The 18609-nt window shown below is 48.7% G+C and overlaps 1 protein-coding gene and 1 long non-coding RNA gene across 6 annotated transcripts in view; one reads left to right on the top strand and one right to left on the bottom strand.

The window, feature by feature from the left end:
• LOC148654365 (uncharacterized) overlaps positions 1 to 5063 on the top strand; it is a 140445-nt gene extending 135382 nt beyond the window's left edge. Inside the window, exon 2 of the long non-coding RNA XR_015941390.1 lies at positions 4993 to 5063. This is a non-coding gene — a long non-coding RNA (uncharacterized LOC148654365). The remainder of the gene's footprint in view (positions 1 to 4992) is intronic.
• Positions 1 to 14857, bottom strand: part of LOC148654373 (sodium-dependent neutral amino acid transporter B(0)AT2-like) — a 36298-nt gene extending 21441 nt beyond the window's left edge. For 2 of the 5 annotated variants that reach the window (XM_088646473.1, XM_088646472.1), the window contains exon 1: positions 14542 to 14857. The gene's annotated coding sequence lies outside the window, so the exon portion shown is untranslated. Of the gene's footprint in view, positions 1 to 1109; positions 1534 to 14541 lie in introns of those variants that run through there. The other 3 variants (XM_088646475.1, XM_088646471.1, XM_088646474.1) reach the window with 2 other exon arrangements.
• Between the last annotated feature and the right edge of the window lie 3752 nt (positions 14858 to 18609).

Consider the following 18609-nt stretch of genomic DNA (forward strand, 5'->3'; position numbering starts at 1 on the left):
CCTCTCTCTCTCTCACTCCCTGACACCCCCCTCTCCCCTCTCTCCCAGTCCCAGACAGTAGCTCCTTGTTGACCTCTAAGGAGCTCCAGCGCTCTAACGAGATAATAGATTAGATTGTTGCGGTACACCTGACACCGTGAGAAGAGAACAGCGCTCAATTAGTGACTGTTAACGAGGGGCTGGGAACCGAGCTGTGTGCCATGGGAACAGACCAGAGGAACTTCAGCCAGAACAGCAGAGGAGACAGACAAGGAGGACAGCCAGGGTAAAACACAGGACAGCTAGGGTAAAACACAGGACAGCCCAGGGAGATCAGGGTAAAACACAGGACAGCCCAGGGTAAAACACAGGACAGCCCAGGGAGATCAGGGTAAAACACAGGACAGCCCAGGGTAAAACAGGGTAAAACACAGGACAGCCCAGGGTAAAACAGGGTAAAACACAGGACAGCCCAGGGTAAAACACAGGACAGCCCAGGGAGATCAGGGTAAAACACAGGACAGCCCAGGGTAAAACAGGGTAAAACACAGGACAGCCCAGGGTAAAACACAGGACAGCCCAGGGTAAAACACAGGACAGTCCAGGGAGATCAGGGTAAAACACAGGGCAGCCCAGGGTAAAACACGGTAAAACACAGGGCAGCCCAGGGAGATCAGGGTAAAACACAGGACAGCACAGTAAACCCCAGTGAGATCAGGGTAAAACACAGTACAGTGCGGTACAGCCCAGTGAGATCAGGGTAAAACACAGTACAGCGCAGTAAAGCCCGGTGAGATCAGGGTAAAACACAGGTCAGGGTAGTAAAGCCCGGTGAGATCAGGGTAAAACACAGGACAGCGCAGTAAAGCCCGGTGAGACCAGGGTAAAACACAGTACAGTGCAGTAAAGCCCAGTGAGATCAGAGTAAACACAGGACAGCGCAGTAAAGCCCGGTGAGACCAGGGTAAAACACAGGACAGCGCAGTAAAGCCCGGTGAGACCAGGGTAAAGTGCTGTCAGTTTGACAGTCCACAAAGCATGTGAACTCAGGAAGTGTTTTGCGCGCGAAACTTTACTATATTATTATTATTATTATTATTAATATTATTATTACAATGCTCGACTCTCACCTTCCGGGCGCCCTCCGTGTTGAAATCGCGCGCTGTGCCGGGTGTGTTGTCTGTAATCACCTCACCGCCGCGCTCCACGGCAAAACACGCGTGTCCGTTCCACTTGCGCGTGCCGCCTTCCTCTCCCCTCCGTCTCCCGCCGCAGCACGCGAGCACACGTGGATCACGCCGAGTGCCCACGGAGCCCGTGGGGGTCCCCCTCCTGACCGCGCGGTGTGGCTGTGGGTTGTGGGTTGTGGGTGTTGGTTCCGCGTCAGCTAGGCGCACGCCGCCTCGGCCCGTGTCCGGCAGTGTGTCACGCGTGTGGGTGGATATGTGTGCGCGGCGTGCTGCGAGCGAGAGTGGACGACACCGCGTGTGCGAGTGGGTCGAGTCCGAAACACGCAGTACGCCTGCTGTCTCCTCCTCCTGCTGCCCGTGCTGACTGGAGTACAGGCGCCCCGTAATCTCCCGCAGCACGTCCTTACTATAACAGTGATCATAATAATAATAATAATAATAATAATAATAATAATAGTATTGCCGCTTGTCGCTGTGCGGGAATGGGGGATTATGGAAATAAAAGCTGTATGAAATTAACAGCTCCGATACACCATGAGAGGCAGACTCCGGCTACTGGGTTATTTATTCTTGAAAAGGCATAAATGAAAGAAAATAACACAAAACGGGGCTCCTGTCTCCTCCTGCCTAGGGGCGTGCTTTCCCCGGTGTGTGTTTGTGTCTGTGTGTGTGTGGGGGGGGGTTGTCTCCCCACGAGCAGAGGATATCCACGCCCGTGCGTCCTCCGCGAATTAGGCTGCGCCTGCTTTCGGCGATATACGGCGCTCGCCCCAACGACCGGCGCCGTTGCATCAGCTCGCCGTTGCGCTGCGTGTCCTGCCTCGCATTTCCGCTTGCGCCGCACGGAGAGGCACACGCGTGGCCCGCTGCTGGTGGGGTGCCCAGCGAATCACTCCTGTGACCGACCTGGGAGAGGGGGGTTGGACCTAGCCGTCTCGGGGAGGCGAGGTCCAGACTATCCAATTAAACGCACAGGACTGGACTGTCATCTCTCTCGCTAAACGCTGCGGGGGATAAGGCGACTTTATTTTTTTAATGTTAACTTCCTGAAATAATAAAGCACGGAAAACATATGATGATATATGTAAAAAATACAAGTTAATCATATAACTTACTTATTACATCTGGGGGTTAACTGTTTATTTTTCGGTTTGTGTTTGTTCTCTTGTACCTAATTTGATCCTCTGATTGTATTTGTAAATTCTATACAAATTTAATAAAACATTCTTTAAATATAAAAAAAAGTTAACTTCCTCCTTCTTGAACGCACGCAGAGAGGTCCTACTATAGATAGATGATAGCTAGATCCTTTATTGATCCCGTGAGGGAAACTGCAGAAAAAAAAGTATCCAGCCATCATCTATCTACAGTAAGACCTCTCTACGTGCGTTCAAGAAGGAGAAAGTGAAAAATTTTAATATATATATACACACACATCATGTAAACATCATCGGCTGTAAGTCAAAGCATCTCCGACGATCCCGTCAGTGTTTTTTCGGGGCCGAGTTTACAGTTCGCGGAGCACTAAGCGATCACCAGAGGCAGAGGGGGTGAGTACAGACACCCCCCGAACTCCTCCGGCAGCTCGGATACCGCCAGCTCCCGGACTAGGAAAGCGGGAAGCGCTCTCCTCTCTCGTGAATAAGCTCCCGAAACCTCCCCCAGGCAGCTCTGTCCCCTCTCCCACCCCTGACCTCTGTCTCAAGTTTCCGCAAGTCTCTCAGTCCAAGATGATGCTATTAATCTATAGGCGCATCGAACCCCGATTCAGGCAACTGGTGCGAGTCCCAGCCTTCCCCCTGGGGGTGTGGCGCTGTACCTCCTAGACGTTTCTGAACTGAGCCGAGTTCACTCAGTCAAACTAATGATAATCAACAATGGTCCCTCACACCTCCACAGCCCCTGTCTGGACCCTCCACTCCGAGCTCTTCCCAGGTCAGGGGGAATCCCACTGCCCCCACCAGTGTGCAGCCCCACCTGGATGATGCTCCAGTCCTCTCCCACACACCAGCTCTCAGTGGGGAGGAGAGCAGAGGGATGGAGCCAGTTCAGAGAGGGGGGTTATTAGGAGGCCATGAGGGGTAAAGGCCAGGGGGGGAATTTGGCCAGGACACTGGGGTGACACCCCTACTCTTGTCGAGAGGCACCCTGGGATTGTTAATGACCACAGAGAGTCAGGACCTCGGTTTGACGTCTCATCTGAAGGACGGCACCTGTTTACAGTCTAGTGTCCCCGTCACTATACTGGGGCATGAGGACCCACACAGACCGCAGGGTGAGCGCCCCCTGCTGGCCCCACTCACACCTCTCCCAGCAGCAGCCTCAGCTTTCCCAGGAGTCTCCCCTCCAGGTACTGGCCAGGCTCCCACCTGCTGGGCTCCAGTGGGGTTTGTCAGCTGGGAGCTGCAGGGGGACACAGCTACTGACACTTCCAAAAATGATCGGCAGCTGCAAGGCAACTTCTTGTTGCCTAGATCCCAGCCCTGTCAGCGGTCAGCTCCCCTTCCCTGGGGTGTGGTCCCTACGGCCTTGGAGCAGAGTGGTGGCTCAGTGGCTCAGGACCTGCGCCTGTGGCGGGGAGGTTGCCGGTTCGAATCCCACGGCCCAGCAGAGGAATCCTACTCCGTGGGGCCCCCTGAGCGAGGCCCTTCACCCCAGCTGCTCCAGGGGCGCCGTATAAATGCCCGACCCTGCGCTCTGACCCCCAGCTTCTCTCTCCCTGTCTGTGTGTCTCCTGGAGAGCAGGCTGGGGTCTGAGAAGAGACACATTCCTCATGCAAGACACTGTCTCTGGCCAACAGAGTGATCCGATCTTACAGACTGCATCCACGCTCCAGTACTGAAGAAACCTGGCCCCGGATTCTAGAAGACCCGTTTTCGAATCTGCCGATCCCGTTGGAGGTTCGAGCAGCAGTATCAGGGTCACACAGCCCGTTCGAGCTGGCCCAGTCCGGGTTCCGCCCTGAGCCCAGCTGCCCCTGTCAGTCCCTGGGCCCCAGGCCCAGTCCTTCTGCTGCTTGACCTCAGATCACTGCCTGTCTCTCTCTACCGTGCTTGCGGGGGTCCTGTCGGGGGTCCTGTTGGGGGGTCCTGTCGGGGGGTCCTGTCTCTGGCTGCTCCGCTCCCATCTAACTGGCAGGCTGCCTCCAGTCTCCCTTAGTCCCCATTCAAGTCCTCAATGTCCTCGTCCCGCATAAAAGTCTGGCTGGGAGCATCCTGCCCTTTAACATGGAAACCCGGGGTTTGAAATGCGAAACCAAAGCCGTCCAGGACTGGGAAAATGGCAGGAAAACAGCAGCCCCAGCTCTGCCACTTATATCATAATACAGTTCATATCATAGTATAATAATAGATGTTATATAATATATTATATTACATTATATATTGTATTCATGTAATAAATTATTTTATCATAATATAATAATAATAATAATATACTGTATGTTACAATATTATATTATAATATTATCTCATAATACCAGTTCACAGCTGATTCCACACACTCATTCCAGTCTCAATCCATAACACTCCCATCAGGGAGACAGTATGGGGAATCAACTTCACATAAACACATTTATCCCATATCAGCAGTCATATCACCCTACAACTCCCAGCTGGTAATCCACTGGAGCCCAGCAGGTTCATACAGACACACTGACTGGACACTCCAGTACATTAACACTGCACTGAGAGAGAGAGGGGTTAATACAGACACACTGACTGGACACTCCAGTACATTAACACTGCACTGAGAGAGAGAGGGGTTCATACAGACACACTGACTGGACACTCCAGTACATTAACACTGCACTGAGAGAGAGAGGTTAATACAGACACACTGACTGGACACTCCAGTACATTAACACTGCACTGAGAGAGAGGGGTTCATACAGACACACTGACTGGACACTCCAGTACATTAACACTGCACTGAGAGAGAGAGGGGTTCATACAGACACACTGACTGGACACTCCAGTACATTAACACTGCACTGAGAGAGAGAGGGGTTCATACAGACACACTGACTGGACACTCCAGTACATTAACACTGCACTGAGAGAGAGAAGGGTTAATACAGACACACTGACTGGACACTCCAGTACATCAACACTGCACTGAGAGAGAGAGGGGTTCATACAGACACACTGACTGGACACTCCAGTACATTAACACTGCACTGAGAGAGAGAGGGGTTCATACAGACACACTGACTGGACACTCCAGTACATTAACACTGCACTGAGAGAGAGAGGGGTTCATACAGACACACTGACTGGACACTCCAGTACATCAACACTGCACTGAGAGAGAGAGGGGTTCATACAGACACACTGACTGGACACTCCAGTACATTAACACTGCACTGAGAGAGAGAGGGGTTCATACAGACACACTGACTGGACACTCCAGTACATCAACACTGCACTGAGAGAGAGAGGGGTTCATACAGACACACTGACTGGACACTCCAGTACATTAACACTGCGCTGAGAGAGAGAGGGGTTCATACAGACACACTGACTGGACACTCCAGTACATTAACACTGCACTGAGAGAGAGAGAGAGGGGTTCATACAGACACACTGACTGGACACTCCAGTACATTAACACTGCACTGAGAGAGAGAGAGAGAGAGAGAGAGAGAGGGGTTCATACAGGCACAGAGACGTGCAGAGAGAGAGAGTTTATCAAGGTGTCCGCTCCGTCTCGTGTGACTTTGTGGAAAAGTACAGTTCTCCGCTGTACCCTTCACAGTGCTTTTCCAACATTGCTAAATATAGATGCCCCCTCTCTCTCGCTCTCTCTCTTTCTCTCTGACCGCGCCGTGCAATGTACTGTCGAGTCCGGCGAGGCCGAGCGCGGAGCTCCCGGCTCTCCCTCCGCGCCCCGGGTTCGGCAGTGTCCGGACAGCGCCTCCCTGGGCCCCAGCTCCACGCCCGCGGGACTGAACCCCTCGTCACACCCCTAGAGCCGCCACATCCAGGAGGTCAGAGACGAGCACGACCTTAGCTCGAAGTTCGAAAACGATTTCGGCACGCCTGTAGCGGTTTCACGAAATCTCTTAGAGTTACAAAAACACTTGCTTTGTGTATAAAATACATTGTGGGTGCTTTCTCAGCCTTTACTTTTTCGTTTTTATGACATTTGTTTGACCAAGCACGAATATTCTTTTGTCCATATCTCCGCAATGGAAGCACAGAACGCCGTCAAACCAAAAGCATTTTAAAGACCACGGCTTGCGGATATTTCCACAGCCTTTACATCAAACTATCGGTGAGCTAATTATCTTTTTTTAAACCTCCGGTTTTTCATCGATGCGTACTTACGCACGAACTGGAACCCGCGGGCTTCGTGCGAAAAACCCGTATATGACCATAGGAAGCAGAACAGCGCGGTCTCCCATTACCCAGACTGTAAGCACGGGAATAAAGCTTTGTTTGATTTCTGAAACCCTTCCTTTACGTCCTGTTTTCATTCAGGTAAGGGTCAACTATATTCACAATACTACTGACAGCAGGAAGATTAAAATATTCTTTACTCAGCAGCTTATTAAAAACAGCTCCCATGATGTTCAAACCGATTTTTTACACAGAACACTGACACAGCTTTGTGCTCTGAATCTCTTTTTCTCGTGCTTTTATTTAATGTGGCACAATGCACTGGGATAGGGGTATTCTGTTCACAAACCAATAGCATTTAAACCACAGCACCCACAATGCTGCAAGTGTTTTGCACACTAAGCAGGTCCTCTGACTTTTCCCAGCTTTGTTTTGGGTTGTGGAACCTTTCTTTGTATTTTTTAGGATTTTCTGAAGATAACACTACAGGTAACACACTGGGATAGGTGGGTCTTCTTCATGGCTCAATAGCATTTCAAATACAGCAGCCACACTGCTGAAACCAAGTGTTTTACACACCCGACAGCCCCCCGAACCTCATACAACCTTGCTGTGGCTGTGGCTCCTTTCTTTAATTTTTTATGATTTTCTGAAGATTACACAACAGGTAATACACTGGGACAGGTGGGTCGTCTTCATGGCTCAATAGCATTTCAAATACAGCAGCCACACTGCTGAAACCAAGTGTTTTACACACCACACAGGCCCCCGAACCTCATACAACCTTACTGTGGCTGTGGCTCCTTTCTTTATTTTTTTATGATTTTCTGAAGATAACACTACAGGTAACACACTGGGACAGGTGGGGTCTTCTTCATGGCTTCATGATTTTTTGACTGTAATCAAGTGTTGTGCACACAAGGCAGGCCTCCTGACCTTTCACAGTCATGCTTTGTTGTGTGAAACTTTAATTCTCTTTTTAGGATTTTTTGAACATGGGAACCTCCACCGAGATGAATGAGGTGCTCTTCAATAGCTTTTTCATCTATACACACAAGCGTATGTAACCAAGACACTCAGAACCAACAGAATCAACGTGAAGTCATAGAAAATCAAGAATGCCCCCCGAGACACCTGCACCCCCCTCTTGGACCACTCTGGTATCAACACCCCCAAACCCATCCATACCAGCTAACAAGACTCAGAATCGGTGCAGCCTTCCAACCTGGACCAAGAGCAGGATGGGACAAGAACCTGATCCACACTACACACCCCTTATCCAGACCAGCAGGACAGCCAGACAGCACCATCATGACACACATAATGAGATCACTCTCTGTCAGTATGTGTAACATTCTGGGCCCGGGCTCCTCTGTATTTGGGCTGAAGGGAGTTCAACAACATTATTAAACGGACTGACCTCATAATCTGACAAGATACATTGTTTAGGGGAGACTCGACCACCCACTGTCCCCCTGGTAACGTGAAGATCATTGTCCCTTGGCTTACCTACACCAGAATCACCTGGGTCTCCGGGGCGGATCGGTGTATGGTACAAAGTCTTAAAAACAGAACATTGTTGAATTGTCTATAAAAAACAACCAATATCCCTTGGATTTCCCCAAACACAAAGCTGGAGCAAGTATACTAACTCCATAGCCTCAAACTACAAAAGGCCTGTGGTGTAGACAGGGTAAACAGCTGCATCATGTGACATAACTGCACGGAGGTGTGATGAGCCTAGTTTAAAATACTCAACCCCATCTTGAAGTACGGATGTTTTCCTTTGGCCTGGAATCCAGAACTGATCACCTGACCCTAACAACTGCTGGAGCATTTCTGTGAACAGTAACCTGGGCTAGCTATTCACCAGTATCTTCAATACCCTATTACTGGCAGCTTACCAAACTCAGTGTAGGGGTGTCAGACCGACTTCATATGACCTAATAGTCATAGTTTCAAATCCAATGTGCTGGTGTACAGAGCCAAACCAAATATTGTCACTGTCCAAATACGTATGGACAGCAGTGTATATGGTATTTATATTCTTAGATGGCACAAAAGCAGATTATGAAGAACAAAATTTCACAACTGCTAGTATTTGCCCATTTATTGAATAAATGGGCAAATATCTGGCACACATCTGACCACATAGGCACTCAACACACACTTTAAATGAACAGAAAAATAGTGACCTGTGTCTTTGATTTCTAAAAAGCGATAGGCTCTATTTTGAACAAATGACAAATAGACAAACTTCCAATGTGGGGTAAGAGGTACAGTCCACAACTGATTTTTTTTAGCGTACTCGGAAAGTATAAGCGGTTTGAAAATACTTACATAACTTATTTTAGGAAGACTGTGTTGGTTTTTGTATCATTTGTGTTTGTGTTGACTCTTATTGAGATCTCCAGGCACCTGCCCTTATAGATGCCTCTTTTGCTTATGTGTTGTTAGAAATTGAGCTCGCCTGTGTGCCTGCTTCTAGGGTTTTTTTTTAAAAAGGAATAGGTTGGTTTTCTATTTGTTTTGACCCCTTGCCCAGTAACAGTCTACTACAGGGGGGATTCTGGGTCCTCTCTCCATACAGTATGTCTCCTTTTGCATTGTTTCCAGACCTGGGCTGATTTGAGTTTTTCATGGTAATGGATTACAAGGGTAGGTCTGACAGAAGTGAATGTGGTGGATCTGCCATCTGCCCAGGTGGGAAGGTAGATACAGTATATGTAAAGAGGTTTTAGCATTAACGTTTTGCATACAATCACCCTTTCCAAAAGGTGAGATAACCAGAGAAAACAGGACACAGCTTTTCTAGGGACTTTTTTTCCCTACAGTATATATGGTTACGATGGGTTTTAACTCTTTGTGGAGATCAGCTATTTTTATCTTTTCTTTGGTGTAGGTTAATGAATGCATGGGCTTTCTTTTCTTCCATGTCTTGTTCCTTTGTTCAGTTGTTTTGTATTCTTTCTGTTTTGTCCCCTTATTTTTGTGCTGGGGCTAGAATTTCTGCTGGCTTTTCCATGTTTTTCCCTTTTGCTCTTTGATTTAATTTTTTCCTGTGACCCATTTTTCCTTATTTATCTCAATGTGATATTTTCCCCTTCTCCTCAGCTGTTGAGTCTCTTGCACTTTCTTCCCTGTTATCAGTATTGTCTGATGTTGGATTGCATTTTAAGTTCCTTATTTTTTAGTAATCCTGTTATTTTTTCCATTGTTATTCTCCTCTTTTATTGTACTATTTCTGTTATTGCAGTCTTCCCACAGTTTATTTTATTCTGAAACAACATACTAAATAATATAAGAATACATGTTGTGCTCATCTCTTTCCTGCCACTTGCACTCCTGATATTGTCTTCAAATAATTCCAATATTTTAGAGCTCTATATTTTCAAGCCTTGAAGGCCTAAGGTTGTTTTTTAAAGTGTTTGAATGTGATGTACTAACTACTGTCTACAATAACAATAACATACATAAATTACCAATAACATGCATATAAAAAATAGCCCAGAAATCAAGTATGAAGTAATGGCTGCAGCTATGAATCAGAATTTTAATCTTTTCGTTTTGTAGTTGGTTGGAACTTGGAACTAGTTAGACAAGGGGTGTGAAGATTCGTTACAGATGTCTTTTGCTGTACGCAAAACAAGTGAACAATAGACGGACATAATTTCACAAGACAACCCAGCTGGTGCTTGAAATTTCCAAACCACAAATCAGAATGAAAATTAAAACAAATTGAAGGAAGGACCGATAGGAGAAGATCAACAATGAATCATTAACATTACAATGAGTTATAATAAAGACAATTTTGTCCTTTTGTGAGGATCATGTCCACATTGGACCTGTTTTTTTAAGTTGTTTTGAAATTTCACTTAGGGCTCAGAACATTTCACAACTACTAATTTGTTTTTCCTACCACCTCAGCTAATTCTCTCCCCCTTTAGGTTTGGGTGGGGGTATGGGTTTTTTCCAGAAACCCGTTATCATTTCTTTGATGTTGGACACGTTTGTCTTCAGGAAGTTTTCTTCACACCTCCTATCATACTCATCTGACACCCCCCTATCCCAGTGTATTACCTGTAGTGTTATCTTCAGAAAATCATAAAAAAATTAAAGAAAGGGGCAACAGCCACAGCAAGGTTGTATGAGGTTCGGGGGGCTATCTGGTGTGTAAAACACTTGGTTTCAGCAGTGTGGCTGCTGTATTTGAAATGCTATTGAGCCATGAAGATGACCCACCTGTCCCAGTGTGTTACCTGTAGTGTTATCTTCAGAAACTCATTACAAAATAAAGAAAGGAGCCACAACCACAGCAAGGTTGTATGAGGTTCGGGGGCCTGTCTGGTGTGTAAAACACTTGGTTTCAGCAGTGTGGCTGCTGTATTTGAAATGCTATTGAGCCATGAAGATGACCCACCTGTCCCAGTGTGTTACCTGTAGTGTTATCTTCAGAAACTCATTACAAAATAAAGAAAGGAGCCACAACCACAGCAAGGTTGTATGAGGTTCGGGGGCCTGTCTGGTGTGTAAAACACTTGGTTTCAGCAGTGTGGCTGCTGTATTTGAAATGCTATTGAGCCATGAAGAAGACCCACCTACCCCAGTATATTACCTGTAGTGTTATCTTCAGAAAATCATAAAAAATTAAAGAAAGGGGCCACAGCTACAGCAAGGTTATATAAAGTTAGGGGGCCTGTCTGGTGTGTAAAACACTTGGTTTCAACAGTGTGGGTGCTGTATTTGAAATGCTATTGAGCCATGAAGACGACCCACCTGTCCCAGTGTATTACCTGTAGTGTTATCTTCAGAAAATCCTAAAAAATATAAAGAAAGGTTCCACAACCCAAAACAAAGCTGGGAAAAGTCAGAGGACCTGCTTAGTGTGCAAAACCAGCAGCCATATCACCCTGCAACTCACAACTGGCAACCCACTGAAGCTAAGCAGGTGTGAGCCTGGTCAGTACCTGGATGGGAGACCTCCTGGGAAAAACTAAGGCTGCTGCTGGGAGAGGTGTGAGTGGGGCCAGCAGGGGGCGCTCACCCTGTGGTCCACGTGGGTCCTAATGCCCCAGTATAGTGATGGGGACACTATACTGTACACAGGTGCCGTCCTTCGGATGAGACGTAAAACCGAGGTCCTGACTCTCTGTGGTCGTTAAAAATCCCAGGGTGTCTCTCGACAAGAGTAGGGGTGTAACCCCGGCGTCCTGGCCAAATTTCCCATTGGCCTTAACCAATCATGGCCTCCTAATAATCCCCATCTATGAATTGGCTTCATTACTCTCTGCTCTCCTCCCCACTAATAGCTGATGTGTGGTGAGCGTTCTGGTGCACTATGGCTGCCGTCGCATCATCCAGGTGGGGCTGCACATTGGTGGTGGTGGAGGGGAGACCCCATTACCTGTAAAGCGCTTTGAGTGGAGTGTCCAGAAAAGCGCTATATAAGTGTAAGCAATTATTATTATTATAATTATTATTATTAAAACACTTGCAGCAGTGTGGCTGCTGTATTTGAAATGCTATTGAGCCATGAAGACGACCCACCTGTCCCAGTGTATTACCTGTAGTGTTATCTTCAGAAAATCATAAAAAAATAAAGAAAGGGGCCACAGCCACAGCAAGGTTGTATGAGGTTCGGGGGGCTGTCGGGTGTGTAAAACACTTGGTTTCAGCAGTGTGGCTGCTGTATTTGAAATGCTATTGAGCCATGAAGATGACCCACCTGTCCCAGTGTGTTACCTGTAGTGTTATCTTCAGAAACTCATTACAAAATAAAGAAAGGAGCCACAACCACAGCAAGGTTGTATGAGGTTCGGGGGCCTGTCTGGTGTGTAAAACACTTGGTTTCAGCAGTGTGGCTGCTGTATTTGAAATGCTATTGAGCCATGAAGAAGACCCACCTACCCCAGTATATTACCTGTAGTGTTATCTTCAGAAAATCATAAAAAATTAAAGAAAGGGGCCACAGCTACAGCAAGGTTATATAAAGTTAGGGGGCCTGTCTGGTGTGTAAAACACTTGGTTTCAACAGTGTGGGTGCTGTATTTGAAATGCTATTGAGCCATGAAGACGACCCACCTGTCCCAGTGTATTACCTGTAGTGTTATCTTCAGAAAATCCTAAAAAATATAAAGAAAGGTTCCACAACCCAAAACAAAGCTGGGAAAAGTCAGAGGACCTGCTTAGTGTGCAAAACCAGCAGCCATATCACCCTGCAACTCACAACTGGCAACCCACTGAAGCTAAGCAGGTGTGAGCCTGGTCAGTACCTGGATGGGAGACCTCCTGGGAAAAACTAAGGCTGCTGCTGGGAGAGGTGTGAGTGGGGCCAGCAGGGGGCGCTCACCCTGTGGTCCACGTGGGTCCTAATGCCCCAGTATAGTGATGGGGACACTATACTGTACACAGGTGCCGTCCTTCGGATGAGACGTAAAACCGAGGTCCTGACTCTCTGTGGTCGTTAAAAATCCCAGGGTGTCTCTCGACAAGAGTAGGGGTGTAACCCCGGCGTCCTGGCCAAATTTCCCATTGGCCTTAACCAATCATGGCCTCCTAATAATCCCCATCTATGAATTGGCTTCATTACTCTCTGCTCTCCTCCCCACTAATAGCTGATGTGTGGTGAGCGTTCTGGTGCACTATGGCTGCCGTCGCATCATCCAGGTGGGGCTGCACATTGGTGGTGGTGGAGGGGAGACCCCATTACCTGTAAAGCGCTTTGAGTGGAGTGTCCAGAAAAGCGCTATATAAGTGTAAGCAATTATTATTATTATAATTATTATTATTAAAACACTTGCAGCAGTGTGGCTGCTGTATTTGAAATGCTATTGAGCCATGAAGACGACCCACCTGTCCCAGTGTATTACCTGTAGTGTTATCTTCAGAAAATCATAAAAAAATAAAGAAAGGGGCCACAGCCACAGCAAGGTTGTATGAGGTTCGGGGGCCTGTCTGGTGTGTAAAACACTTGGTTTCAGCAGTGTGGCTGCTGTATTTGAAATGCTATTGAGCCATGAAGACGACCCACCTGTCCCAGTGTGTTACCTGTAGTGTTATCTTCAGAAAATCCTAAAAAATACAAAGAAAGGTTCCACAACCCAAAACAAAGCTGGGAAAAGTCAGAGGACCTGCTTAGTGTGCAAAACACTTGCAGCATTGTGGGTGCTGTGGTTTAAATGCTATTGGTTTGTGAACAGAATACCCCTATCCCAGAGCATTAAATAAAAGCACGAGAAAAAGAGATTCAGAGCACAAAGCTGTGTCAGTGTTCTGTGTAAAAAGTCGGTTTGAACATCATGGGAGCTGTTTTTAATAAACTGCTGAGTAAAGAATAGTTTAATCTTCCTGCTGTCAGTAGTATTGTGAATATAGTTGACCCTTACCTGAATGAAAACAGGACGTAAAGGAAGGGTTTCAGAAATCAAACAAAGCTTTATTCCCGTGCTTACAGTCTGGGTAATGGGAGACCGCGCTGTTCTGCTTCCTATGGTCATAGACGGGTTTTTCGCACGAAGCCGTATTGAACAGTATTTCTCGCGCTGTGAACGTGTGCACACAGCGGTCCCGCGGGTTCCAGTTCGTGCGTAAGTACGCATCGATGAAAAACCGGAGGTTTAAAAAAAGATAATTAGCTCACCGATAGTTTGATGTAAAGGCTGTGGAAATATCCGCAAGCCGTGGTCTTTAAAATGCATTGGTTTGACGGCGCTCTGTGCTTCCATTGCGGAGATATGGACAAAAGAATATTCGTGCTTGGTCAAACAAATGTCATAAAAACGAAAAAGTAACGGCTGAGAAAGCACCCACAATGTATTTTATACACAAAGCAAGTGTTTTTGTAACTCTAAGAGATTTCGTGAAAGCGCTACAGGCGTGCCGAAATCGTTTTCGAACTTCGAGCTAACTTTACCCCGGTCCCCAGACCACCGTCGCCGGCGGGCAGAAGCAGCGACCAGCACCCCCCCCAGTTTCCACAGCAAGACAGGAGGTACCGAACCCACAAAAGCAGAGTCTGGAGCAGGCTCCTTACCTCGGCGAGCTGTCAGCCCCTGTAGGAGGGATCTCCCGGCACCCTGCTCTCCGACTGAGAACTGTTCCCCCAACGCGTTCACCCAGCTCCGGTCAATATTTACCTCTCTTCACCAGCCCAGCAGGGACAGCGAGCCGCCTGCCTGCCTGCCTGCCTGCCTGCTCGGTGCGGATAAAACGACACGCCGGCGGGGTGGCGCACGGCGCTCCAGTGATGAAGACTCAGAGTGAAATCAGTTTTGTGAAAACTGTAACAGAGTCTGGCAGGCAACACCGGGCACCGAACTAGCGCCACGTTGTACACAGCGCAAACTCTGGGCTTTCAATCAACCCGCCCCCGCCACCTCATTGGTCGGCGCAGGCGGGCCCCGCCTCTATATCCGAACACACCTCCTCCCCCCCAGGGGGGGCGGGGCTTCCGAGGAGCTCTCGGCGTCAAGTTGATTCCCGCAGTGGAAAGTCTCCTGACTGGGAACGTGTTATCGTTACCGATCAGGGGGGAGACTCGTTGCTCGATGATGACTGAAGCTGCCCTAACGTTCACCGCGGGACAGTGAAGGCAGCCAGCAACACTGTCGGTGGGCAAGAGTCTTTGAGACTTTTGTACCATATAAGCGCGGATGACTCTGATGTCCACCCCTTGCACAGTGAATTTGAACTCCGTCCATCTGTGAGCTGATTTCGACTACCGAGATTCCCGTGCAATAGCGCCAATTTATCCTTTACATCCACAGCAGTCAGCCTGATTACTCCGGGCGATTGACAGTGTGTATTTTACTTTAATTCTATATTGAGGTTCTTCACCATGGCTGCACGTATCTTATTTCTGGACGGTTTCGTGCTGTGCTGTGTGTCCCGCCTCGTACCTGCCTGCAGTACACATTTCCCACCTGGGACAATACAAGGGAACAGGTGAGTGAGCTGTTCAGCTCGTGTTTCCTAACAAGACGGTCACAGCAGTGCGTCTTTGTGCGAGATCCGTGGGACCGCAGCTCAGTTCAAAGGGACCCCAGTGGTTTTAGCGATCGACTACAATACCGCCCAAGCAAAATAGGCCGATTAACTACAAGAGCAACAGGAAACTGGCACCTGTGGTGTAAGACAACATTTCTATTCAAAACTGAGCAACCGGCCGGGCGTTGAGCAAAACAGAGCAACTCCATCTGTCCGCTGTCTGGACATGAGGTACTCACCCTCACAGCCCAGCCAACCCAGTGTTTCCACACTACACCAGTAGCTCGGTCCAGTCTACAGCTACAGTACTGCTCCGATTCGCTGCAGTTAAGATCTCTATCGCCCCCAGGGTATTTGTCTCGACTATCAAGAGCGCAAAACGCATTACACGTACGGCAATGACACGTTACAGCAACGGCACAATATCGCTCAACCGGAGCTCGGTTCGAGGCAATACTGGAAAAATTCAGTACTTTGCTCTGTCAAAAAAATAGAATAAAACCAGTGGACTGTAATTTGCCCCAGTGCAGCCCAGATACAAAAAAAAAACACGACACAAACAACAAAACACGCTTCCACGGCAGCAACAAAGACTATGTATTTATTATTTATTTATTCATTTTATACTTATTTGGTTGTCTTTGGTTTTATAACTATTCTGATGTCTGTTTTTGCTTGTCTTGGGCTTGACTGCTGTCACACATCAATTGCCCTACGGGATCAATAAAGTCTTATCTATCGATCTAACACACACATACACTAACACAACACAGTATATGTTAGAGGGACAAGTCAGAGGTTTATTCCCGGCTGGAAAGAGAGGAGAGACAACACAACGGAGCCTTCTTGGGGGGCGTGAGGGAAACACCTTGCTCCACAGCCGAAATGTTGTGTTGTCTCTCTTCTCTCCCCGGCCGGGAATAAACCTTACTTGTTCCTTTGCAGCCTACGCCCGCTGACCCAGCCCCACCACCACCTGAGCTACAGTATATATCATTCCACCAGTTACAGATCTGAAGGTCGGTCCTGCTGGTATTTACAGTCGCTCCCGTGTGTATGACACACCGGGATCTACATCAGATACGTCTCCGTTTCAGAACCCAGCCTCCGAGGCCCCAGAGGTCATTCCCAGACGTCAGAGATACCCCCCCTCCCCTCGGTTAGCAGGGAGCCGGGAAATTCCTGACGAGGAGTCGGGACACCGCGAACGGATCGGGGCGCAGGGTGAGGAACGTGTGGACTCCACACAGAGGGACCCGAGGGGGGGGAGGGGGTTCTGCGAGGCGCCGCATGCGAGGTGTGTCCTTGAGAAACCTCCCCGGTCCCAGAGGGCTCACTGCAGTGTCCTGATTTTATCGCCAGTCCTTTCTCGCTGACGTCTGCCTCACCGCCAACGTTGCGTGTCTGGGGCAGACAGACCGGAGCGGCAGTGTTTGACGGTGTTTGGACAGTATCCGACACACTCAGTTCGGTACCTTCAGAGGTTGCCCCAGTCCCCTCTGGTGTCAACCAGCTCGGAGCAGGACTCCGGCTGACCTTACAGAGCCCCCCGATATTGATATTTTATTATCTATAATAGATAGGGACGTGTTCTTCGATTTAGTGCGCGTTTTGAACAGAACGATTTCAGCTCGTCGCTTGCACGACGGACTTCCTGCAGGGAGTTCAACTGTTAAATAGTTTTTTTTTTTTAAATAAAACTTTCTGCTCTGTTGAATCGACTTATCGGCTTACGTCCCGTGCCTGCGTGTACGAGGCGCTGTGTTGTCCTGAGCTCAGGCGGTGCTAAACGCGCCGACGTTTTCAAAAAGTATCAAAATCATAGAGGCGAGTCTCAACATCAGTTTCACAGAGGGTCGGTTTTGTCCCTCACTACGACGTACTTGACTGTCCCACAACATATGGACAGTTCCTGTTGTCATCATCGCCTACGCCTGTACTGTCCTGCCCCGCATTGTGCTGTTAATCCCGAGAGATCAGCGCGCTTATGAATTCCGATGGGCGAGAACACAGGGTCACAAACCCCTCTACTCCACGACTCGACTCTAGCAGACAAGCACGCACACACACACAAAAGCAGCTTTCTCGGGCTGTTTGCGATGGAGATTACCTACATGACCGGTTTTATTTCTCGCCTCCAAACCCGGCTGTAAGAATTGCAGAAACCGTGCGTGGCGGGTGGGAGTCGATTCTCGATCACCGAGAACCCCGGACTGTGTGCGTCCGCTGCCTCAGTCACAGGACTGCTGGACGTGTGAAATACAGACAGGGGTTTAAGGCACCGGGCGATCTGCGAGCCGTGCTCTTTGACGCACTCGTTCAGTACGGCCAGGCGCTGGGCTGTTTTGCTCCGAGCAGTGAGAGCAGGGAGCTGGTTTGGGGGTTAACTCGCCCCCCCCTCCGAGACCGCCCCCCTCTGAGACCGCCCTCCGGTCAAGCGAGCGGTCGGCGTCTGTCCCGCTGCTCTCCCGCACCACCTGGTGGCGGCCGGGAGCACTGCAGGTGAGCGCCACAGCTGTGGAACAGGGCGCCTTCGTTTAAAATTGGGAGGAGGGTCCCCAGAGTCTGTCCGCAGGGGGGTCCAGTCACCTTCCAGAGGAAGAACTGGATTATAATTTCAGGAGCCGGCGAATGTTAACGGCAGTCCATCACAGGACACACACACACACAACAGGGCCAGTCCATCACAGGACACACACACACACAACAGGGCCAGTCCATCACAGGACACACACACACACTCACACCAGGGCCAGTCCATCACAGGACACACACACACACACACACACACACACACACACACACACAACAGGGCCAGTCCATCACAGGACACACACACACACAACAGGGCCAGTCCATCACAGGACACACACACTCACGCACACACAATAGGGCCAGTCCATCACAGGACACACAAACACACACTCACACCAGTGCCAGTCCATCACAGGACACACACACACTTACACCAGGGCCAGTCCATCACAGGACACACACACACACACACACCAGGGCCAGTCCATCACAAGACACACACACACACACACACACACACACACACACACACACACACACACACAGGACCAGTCCATCACAGGACACACAGGACACACAA

The sequence above is a fragment of the Lepisosteus platostomus genome, chromosome 9, assembly GCF_059453375.1.
Source record: "Lepisosteus platostomus isolate fLepPlt1 chromosome 9, fLepPlt1.hap1, whole genome shotgun sequence".
NCBI classification, from domain to species: Eukaryota; Metazoa; Chordata; class Actinopteri; order Semionotiformes; family Lepisosteidae; genus Lepisosteus; species Lepisosteus platostomus.